The sequence below is a fragment of the Macaca nemestrina genome, chromosome 11, assembly GCF_043159975.1.
Source record: "Macaca nemestrina isolate mMacNem1 chromosome 11, mMacNem.hap1, whole genome shotgun sequence".
NCBI lineage: Eukaryota > Metazoa > Chordata > Mammalia > Primates > Cercopithecidae > Macaca > Macaca nemestrina.
The window spans coordinates 18,893,865-18,913,777 of NC_092135.1; the positions used below are offsets into that span (position 1 = coordinate 18,893,865).

General features: G+C 41.2%; 1 long non-coding RNA gene across 1 annotated transcript in view; it reads right to left on the minus strand.

Moving 5' to 3' along the window:
• The window catches only part of LOC139357298 (uncharacterized), a 101,867-nt gene that overhangs the window by 11,818 nt on the left and 70,136 nt on the right, over nucleotides 1-19,913 (minus strand). The window lies entirely within an intron of this gene.

Consider the following 19,913-nt stretch of genomic DNA (forward strand, 5'->3'; position numbering starts at 1 on the left):
TCAGATTTTTTAAATTAGAAGATTTAAAAATAATCCTATTTAAAATAGCCTCAAAAACATCAAATACCTAGGAATAGATCTGAGGAAAGAAACACAAGATCCCTAATAGAAAGGCACCAATGATTAGTAATTGAAACTAAGACATAAATAGAGGGATACATGTTAAAATGTTTTGCAAAGACATCATTTCTTCTCAAGTTGACCTAGAGTTGATACATTTTCAATAAAAATCCTAGGTGGGATTCTACAGTTCATATCAAAATTTTAAAGGTATCAAAATTTTAAAGGCTAAGAATAGCTATCTTGAAGAAGGGGTGCAAAGTAATATGGCTTCACTATTAGTATTAAAATTAATTATAAAATTACAGTAAATAAGACAGGAGTGCAATGATCAGCAATGAGAGCAATGGAACAGAAAAGAAAATCACCAGCCAGACCCATTCCTATAGGGCTACCTGCCTTATGATATGGTACTACCACAATGGAATGGGAAAAAGATAAAGTATTTTCAATAGCTGGTGCTTCATAAATTGGATATTCATGAGAGGAAAAAAAAAGAAATCTTCTCCCCTATATCCATCATAAACGAAAATCAACCTTGGATTCTTCATAGAGATAAATGTAAACTATTAGAGATGAAAGAACAACTTCATGACTTTAGGATAGGCAGAGATTTCTTACATTGAATATACAAATACAGGTCAAAAAGAAAAAACTATTCAGCCATAAAAAAGGATGCGTTTGTGTCCTTTGTAGGGACATGGAGGCAGCTGGAAACCATCATTCTCAGCAAACTATCGCAAGAACAGAAAACCAAACACCGCATGTTCTCACTCATAGGTGGGAACTGAACAATGACATCACTTGGACTGGGAAAGGGGAACATCACACTCCGGGGCCTATTATGGGCAGGGGGGAGGGGGGAGGGATTGCATAGGGAGTTCTACCTGATGTAAATGATGAGTTGATGGGTGCTGACGAGTTGATGGGTGCAGCACACCAACATGGCACAAGTATACATATGTAACAAACCTGCACGTTATGCACATGTACCCTAGAACTTAAAGTATAATAAAAAAAAAAAAAAGAAAAAACTGACAAACTGACCTGCATTAAAATTAGGAACTTCTGTTTATGAAAAGATACCACTGAGAGAGTGAAATGTCAAGTCACAGACGAGAATCAGATATTTACAATAAATACAGCCAATAAAGAACTCATATCTAGAACATTGCTGAAATTTCTATAATAAGAAAAAAGACATATCTATCTCATTATTTTAAATGGAGGAAAAAGAACACTTCTCAGAAACGTTAAATAACAGAGAAACTCTGTCTTTCCCAAGGAAAAAGGGTTTGATTGGTGAACTTTGGAGATGGATCATTATCCAGGCTCTTTTTGGCCTTCCCTCAGAACCTCTGAGCCCAAAGGCCATGTTCCTTCTCCTCTCTGTTCTTCCCTCTTCCAATTAGCAAACTCACCCACTAGGGTAGATCCTATACCTTCAGGAGATGGAAGAGAAAGCTTTCCACGGTTAAATCTTAGGTCAAAGCCACAACCTCCAATCCTGCTTTACCAATCATAAATTGAGTATTTGACACCCTATCTTATGTCTGTGTCTTTTTCTCATTTGGTTTAGAATTCTCATTTATCAAAACCCCAACAGTAGTGAAGGGAGAGGAGTTTGATGAGATGAGATTAAATAAATTGAGAGGTTGAAGGGTGAGGGCATGGAGCACCTTGTTTGGAAGCAGAGGAGGAGGTGATCTCTAGCCGCTGCCTCTGAGAAGGGCAGCTGGTGCATCAGGTCAGTCAGTGTTAATGCTGGGAGAAGAAGCTGCCACACCTGTTGCCATCCTGGGACAGAAACTGATAGTGGTGACTTTCTATGAACTACTTGCTCTCCACCAAATTCTTTCCCAGCTGGCTCTTTGTTTTTCCCAGGGTTTAGGCAGCACAAATTTTAACAACTTTTTAAAAAACCTTTTTGTAGCGGAACGGTACTTCCAAAAGTTGAGCCGGAATGTGAAGCTTTGCAAATTAATGATCTTGTAAGAAAAACAGTAGTCCTCTTGATCAGATTGTATTGATCAGAATTTTGTTTGTCATAGTTAAACACTCCCTCATGGAATGCACAAATCTGCAGGATTTTCTAAAATAGGTCAGCCAAGAAGATAATTGGTTTGGCCCCATTGTATATGCCAAGCACCTTATCGAACAAAACCAATAATTCTCCCATTTGTATGCAGAGCAGAAAAGAAAAAGGTACTCAAGAGATGTCTACATTATTCTCTGAATAGAAAATACTGTAACAAGATATTTGTATATTGGTCTGCATTGCCAGTAGGTAGATTTTTATTATGATTATTATTTAGTGTATAGCATTTGGCTCAGAGATAAGCTTTCATTCAAAGGAATAATGCGTACTATTCGCCTTTGTGATACAGGTGCTATCTGTGTTTCATAAAAAGCTTTTTTCTTAATGTTGTTATAAGCAACGGGCTGTTTGTAACAGATGTCAGCCCAAAGCAGAATTGTAAACACTTTATGGCATGGTAATGCTGATATTCTGGACTGTTCAGGTATGTGATACAAAGATAGAGAACAGAAATATAGGAATAGCTCAAAGAAACAGTTGGAGTGAAAATATTATTTTGCTGTTTCCTAGAAATTTCAAAATCTGTCTCTTCAAATACATTAGGACTGAACCAATTTAATTCCTACCCATTTGACCTTTCAAGTTTGAGAGCAATGTTTCAATTTATATAAACACAATCACAAAGATAAAGCCAATAACATCAATCCACCGAGTTTGAGAAAAATTTCTAATTATGAAAAAGGTTTCCTTGAAGGATCAATTCCATGTCCAATTTATTAAAATTTCATTAAGCTGAGAAAGTAATTATAAACACATTTACATTCAGGGTAGTTACAAAAATTATAATTTGATATTAAAATACTAAGCTTAATCATATATTCAAGTATATAATTTTTGAGATCCTATTGTGGTTATCCTTGCAGTAACTGAATTTACTATCTCTAACAAAGTTACAAAGAAGAATGGGGCAATTCCTTAACTTACAATAAGAAGACACTTTACTAATGAAGTATTTAAATATATCAGCACTTCAAGATGAGGCATGGGGGCAGAGACTGTCAAAGCTGTATTCTTAATATTTTTAATTATTCAAGATTACAATAGTTCTAGAACTAAAAAAGACAATCCAAGATCCATTTAATATGGTGTTTTCAAACTGCAGGTCACAAGTGATAAGTGGGTCCTAAGATCAGTTTAGTGGATTACAACTAGTATTTTTTTTTTTTTTTTTTTGAAATGGAGTTTCAGTCTTGTTGCCCAGGCTGGAGTACAATGACATGATCTTGGCTCACTGCAACCTCCATCTCCCAGGTTCAATCAATTCTCCTGCCTCAGCCTCCTGAGTAGCTGGGATTACAGGTGTGAGCTACCATGCCTGGCTAAGTTTTTATATTTTCAGTAGAGACGGGGTTTCACCATGTTGGCCAGGCTAGTCTCAAACTCCTGACCTCAGGTGATCTACCCACCTTGGCCTCCCAAAGTACTGGGATTACAGGCACAAGCTACCATGCCTGGCCCAATCAGTATTTTTTTAGATATCATTTTTAAACAGTATTTTTTAAATGAAACAGAAAATATCAGAATGATTCCATTTAACAAGGGTAAAAATGTTTCATAATAGTTTTCATGAGTGTGTGTCTATACTGGGTTGTGATATAAAATGTCCATCTTACTATGGATCATGGGCACAAACTTGAAGTCAATGATCTAATCTAGCCTCTGGCTTCTAATGAGGTAAAACTATGTGTTCTCAGAGAAAAATAAATTAATAAGTAAAGTATATAAGTAGAGTGTACATATCACTTTAACTTTGTGTCTGTGAAATCTTGGGGCTTAAGGAATGATTTGACACTGTTATGTTGCAATTCATACTCACTCTCTAATGGGATGATGGAACTGTGGGAACTTGAGAGTAGACAAGACGTTGATTTATGCAGATGGGCAATATAGATAGATCAAACCCTGAGGATAATTATTCAGAATCAGTTTTACACTGGTTGAAGATTATTTTCCTTTTCCTCTTTCCAAATGAAAGAAATTTTCCAGAAGCAAGTAGAACAATTAAACAAGTTTTCATGTTGCCCTTTGCCTTTTTCGAACCCTGAATGGAGGAGAGAGAAGAGCCTCTGTCCCCAAAGAAAGCAGGAATCTCAGCCCTCACCATTCCAGAAGAGGGAGCAGGAAGGCAATCTAGTAGTCCCTGGGGCCCTGAGACACTCGGGATCAGAAAAAATCAGGAATTCCTTTCATGGGTTCCAGTGGTGCAGAAGCAAAGGCATGTCCAGGCTATCCCAGGGACAAAGAGCCAGGGGTCTTTTCCCATGAGGTCATATTAAGTTCTTAGTGCTACCAAAACCAATTACCACAAACCCAGTGGCTTAAAATAATACAAGTTTATTATCTTGAAGTTCTGTAGGTTACAAGCCCAACATGGATCTCACTAGGCTAAAGTCAAGAGAGCTGTGTTCCTTTCTCAACATCCTAGAGAGGAATCCAGTTTCCTTGCCTTTTCCAGCTTCTAGAGGTTGCCCATATTTCTTGGTTCTGGGACCCTTCCAACTTCAAAGTCAGCAATGCTCCCTGTCTCTCAGATCTTTCTTCCACAGTCACATTTCCTTCTGTCTCTTCTATTCTGCAGCTTCTTCCACTTCCGAGGCCCCTTGGAGTTGCATTGGTAATCACACCAGAAACCACCCATATAATCCAGGAACGTCTCCCCATCTGAAAGTGCTTAATTTAATCACATCCACACAGTACATTTTTCCACATAAGATAGCATATTCACAGGTTCTTGGAACTAGGAAGTGGATATCTTTGTGGGTCCATTATTCTGCCTTCTACAGGGGCTAACTGGAATGTGCTGTAGTCACAGCTATTATCACTAATGGTTGCTTTTAATGGCTGGGCTACCCATGCATGAGTGAGCTGCCAGTTCTTTCCAATTATATCGTAGAGAACCAACCACCCCTTAAAATTTATATATAACATCCACACTTACACACTACCATCCTCACATACTTCCTTAGAACATTCTTGCCTAAAACTAAATACAAACAGTTTTAAGTTATTTTAAGGACAATTGGAGATCCAAAGCGGGGAAAGTCTCATGACAACATGGCATCTGCTTGAAGGGTCTACTGGTATCATCTGAAAATGTGAAAGTCACATTTCACTGACTTTCGGTGAAAAGAAAGTGAAAGTCAGAGAAGAGAAGTAATTGTCCATCCTTGTGTTTTTTCAAAACTATTTCATGAACCAAGAGTCCTTTGAAATGCTACACACACACACACACACACACACACACACACACAGAGGCAAACAAGATTCTGTAATCATTCAGAGAAATGCTGAATACAGGCATACCTTCCTTTAATGTACTTTCCTTTATTGCCCTTTGCAGATTCTGCATTTTTACATGTTGAAAGTTTGTGACAGGCCGGGCGCGGTGGCTCAAGCCTGTAATCCCAGCACTTTGGGAGGCCGAGACGGGCGGATCACGAGGTCAGGAGATGGAGACCATCCTGGCTAACACCGTGAAACCCCGTCTCTACTAAAAATACAAAAAACTAGCCGGGCGAGGTGGTGGGCGCCTGTAGTCCCAGCTACTCCGGAGGCTGAGGCAGGAGAATGGCGTAAACCCGGGAGGCGGAGCTTGCAGTGAGCTGAGATCCGGCCACTGCACTCCAGCCCGGGCTACAGAGCAAGACTCCGTCTCAAAAAAAAAAAAAAGAAAGTTTGTGACAATCCTGCATCGAGCATGACTTTTTCCAATAGCATGTGCTCTGTTTCACATTTTGGTAAGTCTCACAATATTTTTTGTTAATATTATATGTGTTATGGTGATCTGCTGTTTTGTTTTTGTTTTTGTTTTTTGAGAAGGAGTCTCGCTCTGTCACCCAGGCTGGAGTGCAGTGGTGCCATCTTGGCTCCTCCCCCTCCCGGGTTCAAGTGATTCTCCTGCCTCAGCCTCCCAAATAGCTGGAACTACGGGCACCTACCACTTTGCCCAGTCAATTTTTGTATTTTTAGTAGAGACGGTGTTTTACCATGTTAGCCAGGCTGGTCTTGAACTCCTGACCTCATGATCCACCTGACTTGGCCTCCCAAAGTGCTAAGATTGCAAGCATGAGTCACCACGCCCAACCTGTGGTTGGTGATTTTTAATGTTACTATTGTATTTGTTTTGGTGTGCCATGAACTGCATCCATGGAAGTTGGCAAACTTAATAAATATTGTGTGTGCTCTGACTGCTCCGCTGACTGGCCTTCCCCATATCTCTCTCCCTCTCCTCTGGCCTCCCTATTCCCTGAGACACAAAGTATTGAAATTAGGCCAAGTAATAGTCCTACAGAGCCCTTTAAGTGTTGAAGTGACAGGAAGAGTTGCACATCTCAGGCTTTAAATTGAAAGCTAGGAATGATTAAGCTTAGTGAAGAAGGCATGTCAAAAGCCAAGATAAGCCAAAAGCTAGAAACCATTATTATCTATAAGAAGAAAGTTTGATTGAGTGGTCTGGATAGATGATAAATTAGGGTGCAGAAGCCACATATATGTGGCTCGCCCTTTCCTCTCTCTTGGGGACCTGCCTGACTTGCACATGGGATAGCCTGTGTTCTGCTCCTTCCCCTGACAGTTTCACACGGGCAGACTCTGCCCCTGCTCAGGAGGCCTGCGGGTGCTCAGTGCTGCCTTTTAATGGGTGTGCACATTTGTTCAGTTTTGGATTTCTGCTTTGGAAGCTCACTATTGTCATGCGTATAAGTCACATTCTCCCAGATATTCCAGTACTGATCTGCCCAGGGACGTCATTGACCTCAAAGTGGTTCCAAACTGGGTCAGGAAAACTCACATTGAAAAACTGTGGGATCTTGGGCTAATTTACTTTAATTCAGTGAATCCTCGCAAGCTGATAACACCTGAGGCCTTGTTCGCTATTTATTAGGTGTTGGCATAGGCTGAGTTCTTTCATTACTTTTCTTTACATAATCTTCACAATAACTATATAAAGTTGAGATTATTATTGTTCCTCTTTTAAGGTGAAGAAACTGACACTAAGAAAGGGAATAAGACAATGTGGACGACACCGTGAAGAAATTACTATTTGAATAGAGAAGCACAGGAGGCATTCCGAGTTACAGCCTGGGTCTAACCCCTTCCAAAAGGGCAAACAGAATGGAGATGAGATGTTGAACGAGGGATCTCATACAAAGTGAGTGACCTACGCCAGCTAATTACTCTTGTTCTCTAGTGGTCCACGGGGTTCAGATTCCTGAAAGCTCTACTCTCCCTACCCGAAAACTTATTTGTATCTCATATGCTTCAAACTTCAAGTTACGGCCCACCAGTGAATCATGAAATCAAACTTAGTGGGCCAACATTTTTCTGAGGGAAAGGGAGTGGAGGAGTAAGAAGTAGAGAAGGGGAGAGGAGGAAATAGCATGGAAAAGTCAGTATTTTTATATTACTGTGTAAGTAATATATACATTACTTATATATAACATATATGTTTTCTACATAAGTAATACATTACTATATTAGTTATATAAGAAAATATCAGCGTGTATACCACATAAGACTGTATTACATTGTTTAACGAAATGACTCTTTTTGGCTGTGTGTGTGTATGTGTGTGTGTAAACTACATTTTCTTACTGCAGATCATGACCCACAAAGCTTTAAATCCATGGTTCCATCTTGTTTGGCTTACCATAAGCTTCTCTTTGTGGTATGAAGGCTGGTTCTTGCCTTGCTTAAAGTCCTCCTCACTCATCTCTTTTTCTAGGCTATCTCTGGAGGAGGAAGGTGGGAGGGGCCTGTGTGCATCAGAGAGGGAATCTGGCAGAATGTGGAAACAGAAGGAGAAGAGGCATATGGGGCCAAGTCAGGCAGGCCTTGAGTAACTTATATGGATTTTGTTCTTAAAAGTAATGGGAAGCCTTGGGAGGCTTTTGATCAGGAAAGGGATGTGATTCCATTCATACTGGAAAATGATCCCTTTTTAATTGTTGTGTGGAAAGTGAATGGTCGGGGCTGGAATGGAAACAGAGAAGTTGCAGCAGCAGTGAAGGTGAGAGACAGGTGGCGTGTTCTAAGTTAGTAGTAACTGAAATAGTGAGGAGGAGAGAGCCATGGTTTATGTACCTGCCCAGGTCTGCTCTGCGAATGAGAACCACTAGGGAATACACATCATGAGGACCGCACCTTACACAGTGGGCCAGCTAGTCACTCAGTCTATGCAAGGCTGCTGTTTCCATGCCTGGTGCTATAGCACAAAGTCCACAGGGCATGCAGCTGGGAAGGGAGACTGTACATGAAGTGGAGGACAAGTGGGTACTTGCAAGGCTGAGCTGGAACCCACCAGAGAAGACTGGAATCTGGGCTGTCTCCCCACCTCCAAGCCCTCAGCTCAGATGACAACAGCTTCCTGGGTAAGAAATGGGTGCTCTTCATCAGGGTGCTCATATGATATGTAGCTAACCCATAATTCAGAGAAGCTGAAGCAGAATGTTTGCAGGAGCTGGAGCTGCAGGCCCAGCATGGTCCCAAACCAACTAGGTGAGGCAGCAGATAAGCAACCGCATGTGTGCACTGCACCCACCTCCTGAGTATGTGAAGGAACAAACCGCCCCTTCGCTCTCTCTTCCTAATCTTGCGCAAAGTTTTTCTTGAAGCCTATGCTATCTAGAAACTACAAGGGGAAGGGAATTCTGCAGAACGTGTTTCTACCTTAGCTACATTGAAACAAAACGAATTCATCAGTGGGGTGTTTCCTTATGCACAGAAAGAGGGAACTTTTACTTTGAGCTTCCTAGGAAGAGAATAACTCTTGGAGGGAACTTGGCTAGACAATCCTGCAGTAAAAGCAACCCACAATCTCAGCACCTCAAACGGGTAACAGCTTATCTCTTGCTTACACAAAGTCCACCATAGATCTCAGCAATTCTGCAGTGCAGCCCTCTGCCAGGAGGTTACTGAGGGATCTGGATGCTTTTGCCTTGTGGATCCATCATATCAACACACGGCCCCATGATTGCTACAACAGGGAAGAATAATGCGCCTTGCATCCCTTAAGTCAAAAGGTTTATTGCACTTCTGTTCGCAGTACTTTAACATCACAGGGCATTTTGGAACAAGCCACAGAAATGAATTATTAAATGTTCAAAGGTTTATCAGCATTATCATCACCATCAATATTATAATGTAACATGTGCTACAGACACTCTCGTCACTCAGATCACTCTCATTAGGTGGTAAAAAATAATGTTTTACCGTGGATACCATTGTGTTACAATGATATATCCAAGGGTTCTGCTGCACCCATTGTCAATGTGATATGATTTCTGTATTGCTACACCAGCCTGCCACACTGGAGCCTCCCCACTGTTGCGGCCACCTCTAAAGTAAGGTGTTAAGAGGGCCTCATTAAATGCCAATCTGTTGCCTGGGAAAAAAAGTTTTACATTGAGATTTTAACAATTTTAATATAAATTGAAATGGTCCTAACAGAGATCAGAGTCTGTGTGGTATTTTCCAGACACCACTTCTAATACTCAATGTGTGTGGGGTTTTTTCTGATAATAATCAATTCCCCCAAAATTATCTGACACCAACCAGGTGTTCAAGATTTCAATTCAATTCTGACACCTAGAGTTAGCATAGACCCCACAGGTTATAAGTTCAGCTGCACAAGGCTGCCCCACTTCAGATTGGCAGCTGCAAATGGGGTGTCCATGTTACCTACACTTTTATCCTACTGACTATAAATCTATGGGTTCCCATGACCCCATCTCAGGTCCAGTAACACACTACAATGGTTCATAGAACTCAGGAAAGCACTTTCCTTACTACTACAGTGTGTTTATTAAGGATACAAATAAACAGCCAAATGAAGAAGTTCATAGAGCAATGACTGAAGGTCCCCAAGTGCAGGACATGTGTCCCCATGGAGTCAGGATGCACCAGCACATGAATACATTTGCCAGCCTGCAAGCTCCCTGAATCCCATTGTTCCGGGGTCTTTCTGCAGGTACAATTGCAGGCACTTTATGCAGGCACAATTGATCAAACGATTGGCCATTGGTGGTTGAACTCAATCTCTAGCCCTTCTCCCCTCCCAGGAGGTTAAGGGGTGGGGCTGGAAGTTCCAATAATGGCCTGCCCCTAATGACCATACCTAATAATGACCTGCTCTTTCTGGGACCAGCCCCCATTCTGGAACTATCTACCCACTCCACCCCCAACTCCCCCACCATGAGTCATCTCATTAGCATACAAAGGACACTCTTATGGCTCAGGTGACTCCAAGAGTTTTAGGAGCTCTGTGCTGAGAGCCTAGGAGAAAGACCAAATGTTTGCTTTTCATTGTGCCATAAGTCTGCAGGTATTCTGACAGGGGCAGCACACTCTAGAGCTGGGAGCACTGCCCACACTACAAGGTGGGAGGACAGAGGAAAAGGGCCACAGTGTGGGCTCCTGAGTGCTGAGGACCAGGGCATCCTCCGAGAAGTACCAGAAAGGCAAGGGGGATGACTGATGGTTGAGTGCAAAAGGACGTCCTGCCAAACACTCCCGAGTGTAGAAGAACTGGGCTTCAATCCCTGTCGGACAGTAATTAACCATGTGTAGAATATATCAAAACTGAGCCTAGCAGAACTAAGAAGTCCATGCATCTCAAACACCCCAGGTCCTTCGGGGAATTAAAATATTGTAGCCCAGCGTGCATTTCAACAGCACGCTTATTTTGACTATTACTACTTTGAAGAACAAATATGGAATATAATATAAGCACTTATTTGAAATGACACAGGAAGTCAGAGAATATAATGAAAGTCTGAGGTGTCAGCAATATGTGCATGACAGAGAAAGAGAAAATGAGTCATCTGGAACTACAGGACTATAAAGAACTTGGGCCTTTTCTAATTGACTTCATTTCCCTGGGAGCCAGAAGACTGTAACTATTTAGGTGAGTGATATGGATAATTATCTCAAATTGAGTAACTAATTAGGTGCTTTCATTTTAAATGAAATACAGCCATGAAGGCACTCCAGGAGAATCAGGAAAATTATTGTTATAATTTCTTTGCCTGTCCTCAAGACTCTGAATAATAAGTGATAATGTCTAAGTGATAAAAACAAAAATGTTTTTAGAAGATGACACAAAGAAACTCCATAACACATACACTATGTATTATGTACTGTTCAGTAGAAAGGAATTTGTTTCTCAGTTTTAGGTACACATTTTTCCTTTGGGGACCAAGTATGTAGGAAGCATCCTTGTGCTTTGCTGATTACTTGGACCACAGTGGGCCTCACGAGTACACGCAGGGGCACATGATTTGAGGCTTTCTAAGAAGCTTCTCTTTTCCAAAATATCCCTCCTAAGCAGCACTTAGAATCCACTTATTACCCTCTACTGTCATCTCTAGGTGTATATTTAAAATCCAAGAACCTCTGGGATGTGTGGGCTAAAGCCAGTTTTTAGACCCCTCAGAATGACCACAACCAGAGAAGGGATTAGATACCTTTAAGAAAAACAAGAGGGCCTCTTGGGACCTTTGATCCTGGCTTGCAAAGCTGGTTAGCTGAAATAAATGTAAGTCCTGCTTCCTCTGCTCTGTTTCTTCCCTCTTGTAGCCTGAAACTACCATGCATTCTTCATCACTGGACTCTACCTCGGTGCCTGTTCACTTCTGCATCTCCCTCATCCCTTGATCTTCAACTGTAGCCTGGTGGACTTTGTTCCAGCAGCATCTGCTACTGGTTTGATATTTCTGATGCAAATACATCATTGGTTTAAATTTGCTTTCCTTTTCTCTCTCATAGAACGGAGGCAACACTGGTCACATGTGACCACATGAAAGTTCTTAGAATCTATGCAAAGTGGTCCAGGCTGGATCAAGAGACTAAACAGGCATGGAGGACCTGAGGTGTTTATCCTGTGCACCACACTGACCGGCCAACATTCCCACTATATTCATTTCTCATTCTACAATATGGGGTTTTGCCTTAACAAATAAATAATGACCATAATACCAAAGGAGCAGCTTTTATGGAAAATTGAGTTGCCAAAGACCAGGCCACCATATTTTCCAATTCCAAGGGTGTCATTTTCCCCACAGTGTACTCTCTGGAGCTATACAGTGCATAGCCTGTACAGATACACACAGCCACCCTGACCAAGGGAATGAGATGTTCGTCTTAGATTTAAATTTTGTTAACTAATTTTATTAATTTTTGAATCAAATGACACAAAACTCATTCTTATATTCTATGTAAACTAAGATGGCCTAGTATCAGCTTTGAGAGTACCCCTTTATAAACAGCAAGCTGTTTAACTCCTGGGATTTAGCCCGGCTCTGTCACTAATACCTTCCAAGATCTTGAACGTACTGCAGATTCACTGTATTCTGCTGATTAAAAAGATCCTCAAGCTTTTGATGATTATTTGATTATAACCCTACCATCCAGTTTATCCCAGAGGGATGAAATGTCCTGCCTAATGTCACAATATTTATTGGTGACTATGTCAGAACAAGAATCTAGGTCACCAGTATTCCAAAATCATTCCCACTAGATTCTGAGGTCTTGAGGTCAGCTGACTACTTCTTTATTTTGTTCATCAAAGAAAACATACAGTTGTTAGGGTAAATTTGCTCTTTAAATAAGAATAATATAAGATAATATGCTAAGGCACTTGTAGATAATTAAGTCATAAGCACATGTAGGGTAAAATTACTATCTCAGACATTGTTGTTATGATTAGGCTCCGGTAGAAGTCCACCACTTAACAGATGTGCAATCATGAGCAAGTTACTTAACCTCTATGTCTCAGTTTTCTCATATATAACAGAGAACCAAATAACAGAAATTTAGAACAGAATAAAAACACTTAACAACAGAGCCTAGCACACAGTAAGTGCACAGTCAATGTTAGCTATTATCATCACTTTTCAAACATTAAGAAGGCCTAGGTAAAGCCTAAGAGTTAAATGTCTATTTATATAAGGACGAGTAAGGTCAGTATCATATTGTCCCAGCTTTAGGTAATTTTATTTACTGAAACAGATTTAAATCTTACTTCAAACCACTATTTCTTTGAGCATGTACCACTGAGCAGCCACTCAGAAAACTCACCACTTAATTGGGAAGAAAATAATTTATATATAAAAAATGCACTAAAAGACATAAAGGCAAAGGCGTATGGCACAGAGCAGGAACTAACTAACCCAAAAGTCAAGATCTGTGATATTTATTTTGAAATATATATATGTGTGTGTGTGTGTGTGCATGTGTATTATACATATATATATTATTTACATTATATATATATATTATTGGTGCGCATGGCTCCCTTTGCCAGCAATGTCAACAGTGTCTTTTCCTTCTTTCATCCATCTGTCAAAACCTTTCTAGGGTACTACAAGGTGGCTCCAATGCTCTATATCCCCTATATAATAATATGGTATATTGTTTATATTATACATGTGTATAAAGATACATATATAAATATACATATATAAATTTATATGTAAGTATAAACATTATGTATATATACATATAAATCTATATGTTATCTATATATATAAAATACACACACACACATACACATACATATACATACATAGCCCAGATCTAAAAACAAAAATTTAAATTTATAAGTCCATGCTGGTATTTTTCCATTATTTTAGACTCAAAGGTCAGTTGAGGTAAGGACCTTGACTCTAACTATGCTTAGTTGTTTTATTTCACATTTACAGGGATTTTGTTTAAAATTTTTCTTTCCTTGAATAGCCTCAGAGTTGAGAAAAGCAATGACTTTTACACTTCCTATGATACTTTTGCATGTTAGTATTTAGTTATCCAGTTAATAAAAAGCAATCTAAGTCCCCACTGAATGACCCTACTCTGAATACAATCCCTTGAATGAAAAATTTCAGAAACTATACCTTGAAATTATAGGACACATTCCCTCTTAATATATAGCATCTTAAATTGTGCCATGCTTCTCTTGCAGCTAAATATTCAATTCAGCAAGTATTTTCCTAGAATCCAAATTTACAAGATATTGTGCTGAGTGTCATAGAGCTACCAAGAGGCACATGTTCCACTCAAGGAATACACGGGGTGGGGAAGGTATGAAGGGTGAACAGTTAACAGATCCAAGGCAGAATGGGCTATGGACTGCAAAAGTATCAAGTATAAGAGCACTTACAGAGGAAAGTGCAATTGATTCTTACTTGGAGGGTCAGAGATAGCTTCAGGGATACACGGCATGGGAGCCGCCATATAGTACCCTAGAAGGGTTTTGAGACGTGGAAGACAGAAGGATAAGACATTGCTGACATTGCTGACAAAGGGAGCCATGTGCACAAAGCCCTGGAGAGAGGTGAGAGGGGCAGATGGGAGTTCCACCTGCCAGATTATCAGTGCACACAGGTGGAGCCAGGACTTGGGGAAGTAACTAAATCTCACTTATTGGTCACTCTAGGAACCTTTTCCAATTCTTCCGGCCTTAGAAAGTTGTTACAAATGCTGAAAGCAGTAGACTGACATGGAATCATATGCATTTGTGGGGTTCTGAGGGTTTGCAACCAAACAGACCTGGGCTTAAACCTCAGCTCCTTTGTTGAGGTATTTAATGTCTCTAAGACTTGATTTCTTCATCTGAAGAAAGGGAATAATAATCATGGGGTTTTAATGAGATGTCATTGAGATGAGACATGAAAAGAAATTAACACAGCAGTCCCTATACAGTAAATACTCAGTAGATGATGCAAATGACAATAACAGCTATGACGATAAAAGAAGAGGAGGAAGAGGAGAACAAAATGAGAAAAAGCTTATTGAGAATGGGGACAATGTTTGAATTCACTTTTAAGCTTGTTAAGGATGGGGAAAATATTTGAATTCACTTTTAAGCTTGTTGGGAATGGGGACAATATTTGAATTCACTTTTATGTGAATGTTGCTTGCATGAATCAAGTGGTCCTGCCCCTTTTTCCATTGCTGGTGGGATAATAGAAGCACTTATGTTAGCATAAAGCCTAGCATATTGTAGGTACTCAAACTGTTTATTGAATTAGATGAAAGAACAAATTCATCCCAGAGAATCATAAGTATATTTGTTTCCTATCTTCACCATTCTTGGAGGAATGAGAGGGAAACAAGTGTGAGCAGGAGAAAGCAGCCTGAAGAAGAAAATGTAGACTGGGTAATTTGGGGTGCTTATTAGAAAGGCTGTATGATAAGAATAATTACTAATTATGACAACCAAATTCATTATCTTTATGTCACAATTGGGGAAAAAATGTCAAGGTCAGTGAAAATCACAGAGCTGCAATGGAAAACCTGGCACCCTTGAGAGGTAATTGGGTGTTCTCACTGAGTTCCCTCTCATTAGATTTGATGTAATTGTTTTTAAAACGTCAAGACATAATGACAAGCCTGTATTTCAATATAACCCTGATGCAATAATCAAAAGGGCATTTAAAATTCACTGTACAATTACAGTCCCATTAAATCTAAGTTAACTGCCCATTTGAGTCACTCAATCTAATCTGTTACCTTGCAACACACACACAGCATGTTTCCATCATGACTGAATTATAACCAGACTTCACTCGTGGCTCTGGGAAATATTCTGCAATAACATCTTAACAAGAGCCTGGTGATGTGTACAGGCAATAACAGTTTGCCTGTGGATTCACTGGAGGCCAAGTGCTCATATCATCCCATCAGCTATGGGAAAAAGGGCAGGACCACTTGATTCATGGAAGCAACAGGCATCCAGCTATAGGCTACTGGCTCTTCCAGCTTAACCATGACGTGGGGGAATCTGAAAGAATCACTTATCTCTGCACTCAAAAACTTGACTGCAAGACTCCCCCATCTTGCTGAGGACAACTTCTGTGGCATCAGCCAAAATGATCCCTATTTGCATTTCTCCACACATCACAATGAAAAAGACTTCAAAAGAATCCAAAATGGGTCTGGCCTCCCAGCATTGAAAACAGTTGTCCCTCCTGCACCCAGCGGTCCACCATAGTTATTGTGCATAAGGAGTCTTAGGAGGAAATAGCTTTGAAAAGACAGACATCAAGTGTTCCTTGGGGCAGGCAAGAGAAAGAAAAGACCCTGCAGAGAAGCAGCTGGCCCATCCAGCTGTAGGGGAGGCAATGTGATAGATGGCTTCAACTGGGGACAATGAAGGGCCGTGAAGGACGACAGGCCTTTGTTTCCGGGTTTCTACATCCTCTTTCTGACCTGCCCCCACTGACCTCTGTGCTGTGCGTGTAGCAGCAACTCCCTGGCCCTCTGCAACTTAAAGCCCGACACAATCGCTTGTGCAAAGGGCCACTGCCTGCTGCCCCCCTCCCATTTCCACACAGTCCAGCCAGATGGTGACAGGGTTGAAGGTGAAATCCTAGACTACTGGGGACAAGGGTTCCAATCAGCAAACTCATTCCAGGATTAGCACAAATCAATTGCACACAAAGATAAAGAGTGGGGATGGGGATGGGGACTTGGCTTTCTCAGGAGGGGAGACTAAGAAATCATACTCAGGTGGTTACTTAAAGTGTTATTAATTTGTGTTCCCAGAGATATTTTCCAACTGAAAGTAGTAAAAAGGACGGATATAATAACTTGGTGGAATTCAGCATGTTCCTCCCACAACTGCAGAGCTCTGGTCAGTTTCGTGGTATGGAGGGCAGGCCTAAGCCTGCACTGTTGCTGCCATCTCACCCACTGTAGCCTCAGGGTCCTCACCCATAAAATCAATACTCCTGTCCCTCCTCAGTCATGAGAGCCTCATTGGAACAAGTGAATTTAAAAATACTGTGCAAACACAAGGGGGACTCATCCAATCATGTAAAATGCACAACATTTCACAAGACCTTATAATCATTTGTGAACATCAAAGTCAGATAAGAAGAAGAATATTAGCTACAATTTACTATACACCTACTTTGTGGTGAGCAATATGAAAAGTACTGGAAGTAAGCATTACTAAGCCTCATGACCCTGCCAGAAAGCATTATTATTAACCTCATTTTACAGATGAGAAGATGCAGGCTCACAAGTGTGAAATAAGCTGCCCCAGGTCACACAGCTCATAAACAGGTGAGCTAGGTTTGAACCCAGTTTATCTGTCTGAGAGCCTGTGCTCCTCTCACCATATCATGTTGTCTCTGTCAGGTCCAGAGCCCCCGAAGTTGTCCTGCAACCCAAGTTCAGGTCTACATGGAGCACAAACACCTTCTGCCCAGAGCACCTGGACAATGTCATGTCATCACTGATGTATGGATCCCCTCCCCCCATCCCTAACTCCATGCCCTCATCTCAGTGTCTCTGGGTCACTCCTCAGGAGTGTCCCCTTCTCTACCTGAAGTTTCTACATTGAAAGCACACACACCCTACCCCACAACCAGCAGGTGCAGTGATTTCATCTCTCCCAGTCGCTTGGGTGGAAACCCAAGGTCATTGCTTGCTCTTCTCTCTCCTTCCACCTCCACTCCTGAATGCCCCATCCCTGGGTCAGGTGTTTATTATATTCCATCTGTAGTCACCATCATGGATAGTCCTGTTTATCCTAGACATAGATCTAGCTAACATCACTTCCTGAAGCACCACTGGGACCCCACTGGGACCTTGCTCAGAAAACAGTCACATCCATCGTTTCCACAGTGAACTCTCTACTCTTCAAGAAGCATTCAAGACCCTTCTTGATTTCACATCACCCTATGTCCTGAGATAACACCTCTGATTTTCCTGTCCACATATATTAATCTATGAGCAGAACCAGCTAGTCAGAATTCAACTGGGCAGGATATGCTAGGGCAAGGACTAGATACCAGATGGATACTCAGTAGCTGAGGGGAGTCTGGCAACCATCTCAGCAGACATCTGGGCTGCAAGTGGCCTGGAGCAGACAGAGGGAGTCTTGCCAAAGCACTGACAGCAAAGACGGGACCCACATGCCATATCTGCTAAAAACAAGGTGCATTCATTCCCAGGCCTTCGAAAATTTGAACACCAGGCAGGATACTAGTGAGACAGAGGGGAAATAAGATGGGAACATGAGACTGGAATTTCAAGGTGGGAGTGGACACAAAGAATCAGGGAACAGTATTCAAACAGGGATGATTTAGCAGAAAAGCAGCAGCAGTAAGGCTGATGCCAAGGGGTTAAGTAGCTGGCCTGGGAAGTCTTCAGTTTTCCTGACTTAGCAATACGGTACTTACGGTTTTGTTTGGTTTTTAACTACTGAAGTTAAAATTACTGTAGTAAATGACAGGTATACTCTACCTCCCTCCCCTTGTCAGATTCGTAAGTGGAAACGTATACACTGAAATAGCAGTGGCAGATTCCCTCCATGACGTGCGCAACCTAGTTTACCCCTACTTTCCATTTCTACTACAAGGAAAAATCTAAATGTCCCTGAAACAAACAGAACTGAAATGCAAGCTTCTTAATATGTATAGTTGATTTTGTGTTTCTTAGTGTGATAGTTAATTATGTTTCATAGTGTGATGGTTAATATCCAGTGTCAACTTGATTGGATTGAAGGATGCAAAGTATTGTCGCTGGGTGTGTCTGTGAGGGTGTTGCCAAAAGGAAATTAAGATTTGAGTCAGTGGACTAGGAGAGGCAGACCCACCCTCAATCTGAGTGGGCACCATCTAATCAGCTGCCAGCCTGGTTAGGATAAAAGCAGGCAGAGGAATGTGGAAGGACTAGACTAGCTAAATCTCCTGACCTCCATCTTTCTCCCATGCTGGATGCTTCCTGCCCTTGAACATCAGACTCCAAGATCTTCAGCTTTTGGACTCATGAACTTACAACAGTGATTTGCCAGGGACTCTGGGGCCTTTGGCCACAGACTGAAGGCGGCACGTACGGCTTCCCTATTTTTGAGGTTTTGGGACTCGGCCTGGCTTCCTGGCTCCTCCACTTGCAGGTGGCCTATTGTGGGACTTCATTTTGTGATGGAGAGTCAATTCCCCTAATAAACTCCCCTTCGTATATTCATCTATCCTGTTACTTCTGTCCCTCTAGAGATCCCTGACTAATACACACAGTTTTCAAAGTTCCTGGCAATTATATGTTTTATTTTGCCCTAGTGGTGGGCTCTTACATTTCTACATTGGGGGTGGATGGCAACGGAGGAGGAATGCTATAAACCCCTCCAATGGAGGGGAAGACATTGGACTATATGCACCTTACCCCTTCTCTCCCCTCTCCCACGATGCTGCATAACTGCTAAAACAGTTATTCTCATTTTAGAATATGGTTTCAGCTACTGTCAACAAATTCTTTTGCCACTGCTATAGACCTCAGAGTCATAGAGCCCTGCAGGCATTGTTAGGTACAAATTCCTGGGCCTGGTGGTATCAGAACTGTTTAGATAGTCTGGTGTTCAACATTGTCAAAAACCAGTAAGCTGACAGAGACAAAACCACCTCTAACAGAAATGACACCTTAGAAAGGCTTAATTATGGATATGATACAAGCACTTCACTACTACTGCAAAGAATGAGACAGCTTGCAAGAGCTTTTTTTTTTTTTTTTTTCCCAGAACTGATGTAAATTAGAGCATTTCCTAAGACAGGTCAGACTAGAGTAATTTTCCAGTTGACTTGTCATAAAACCAGGGGACAAGTTCTCACATCACAATGCAGGGCAGATGACAACCCCTTGTAATTTCTCTCGACTTTTCACGTTTGTTCATTTATGGTGTGGAAAATCGTCAGTGTGTGGCTCAGTGTTTAAGTAGGCTGGTGGGAATCCCTCCAGCGGCAAACCTGGTACATAGTGA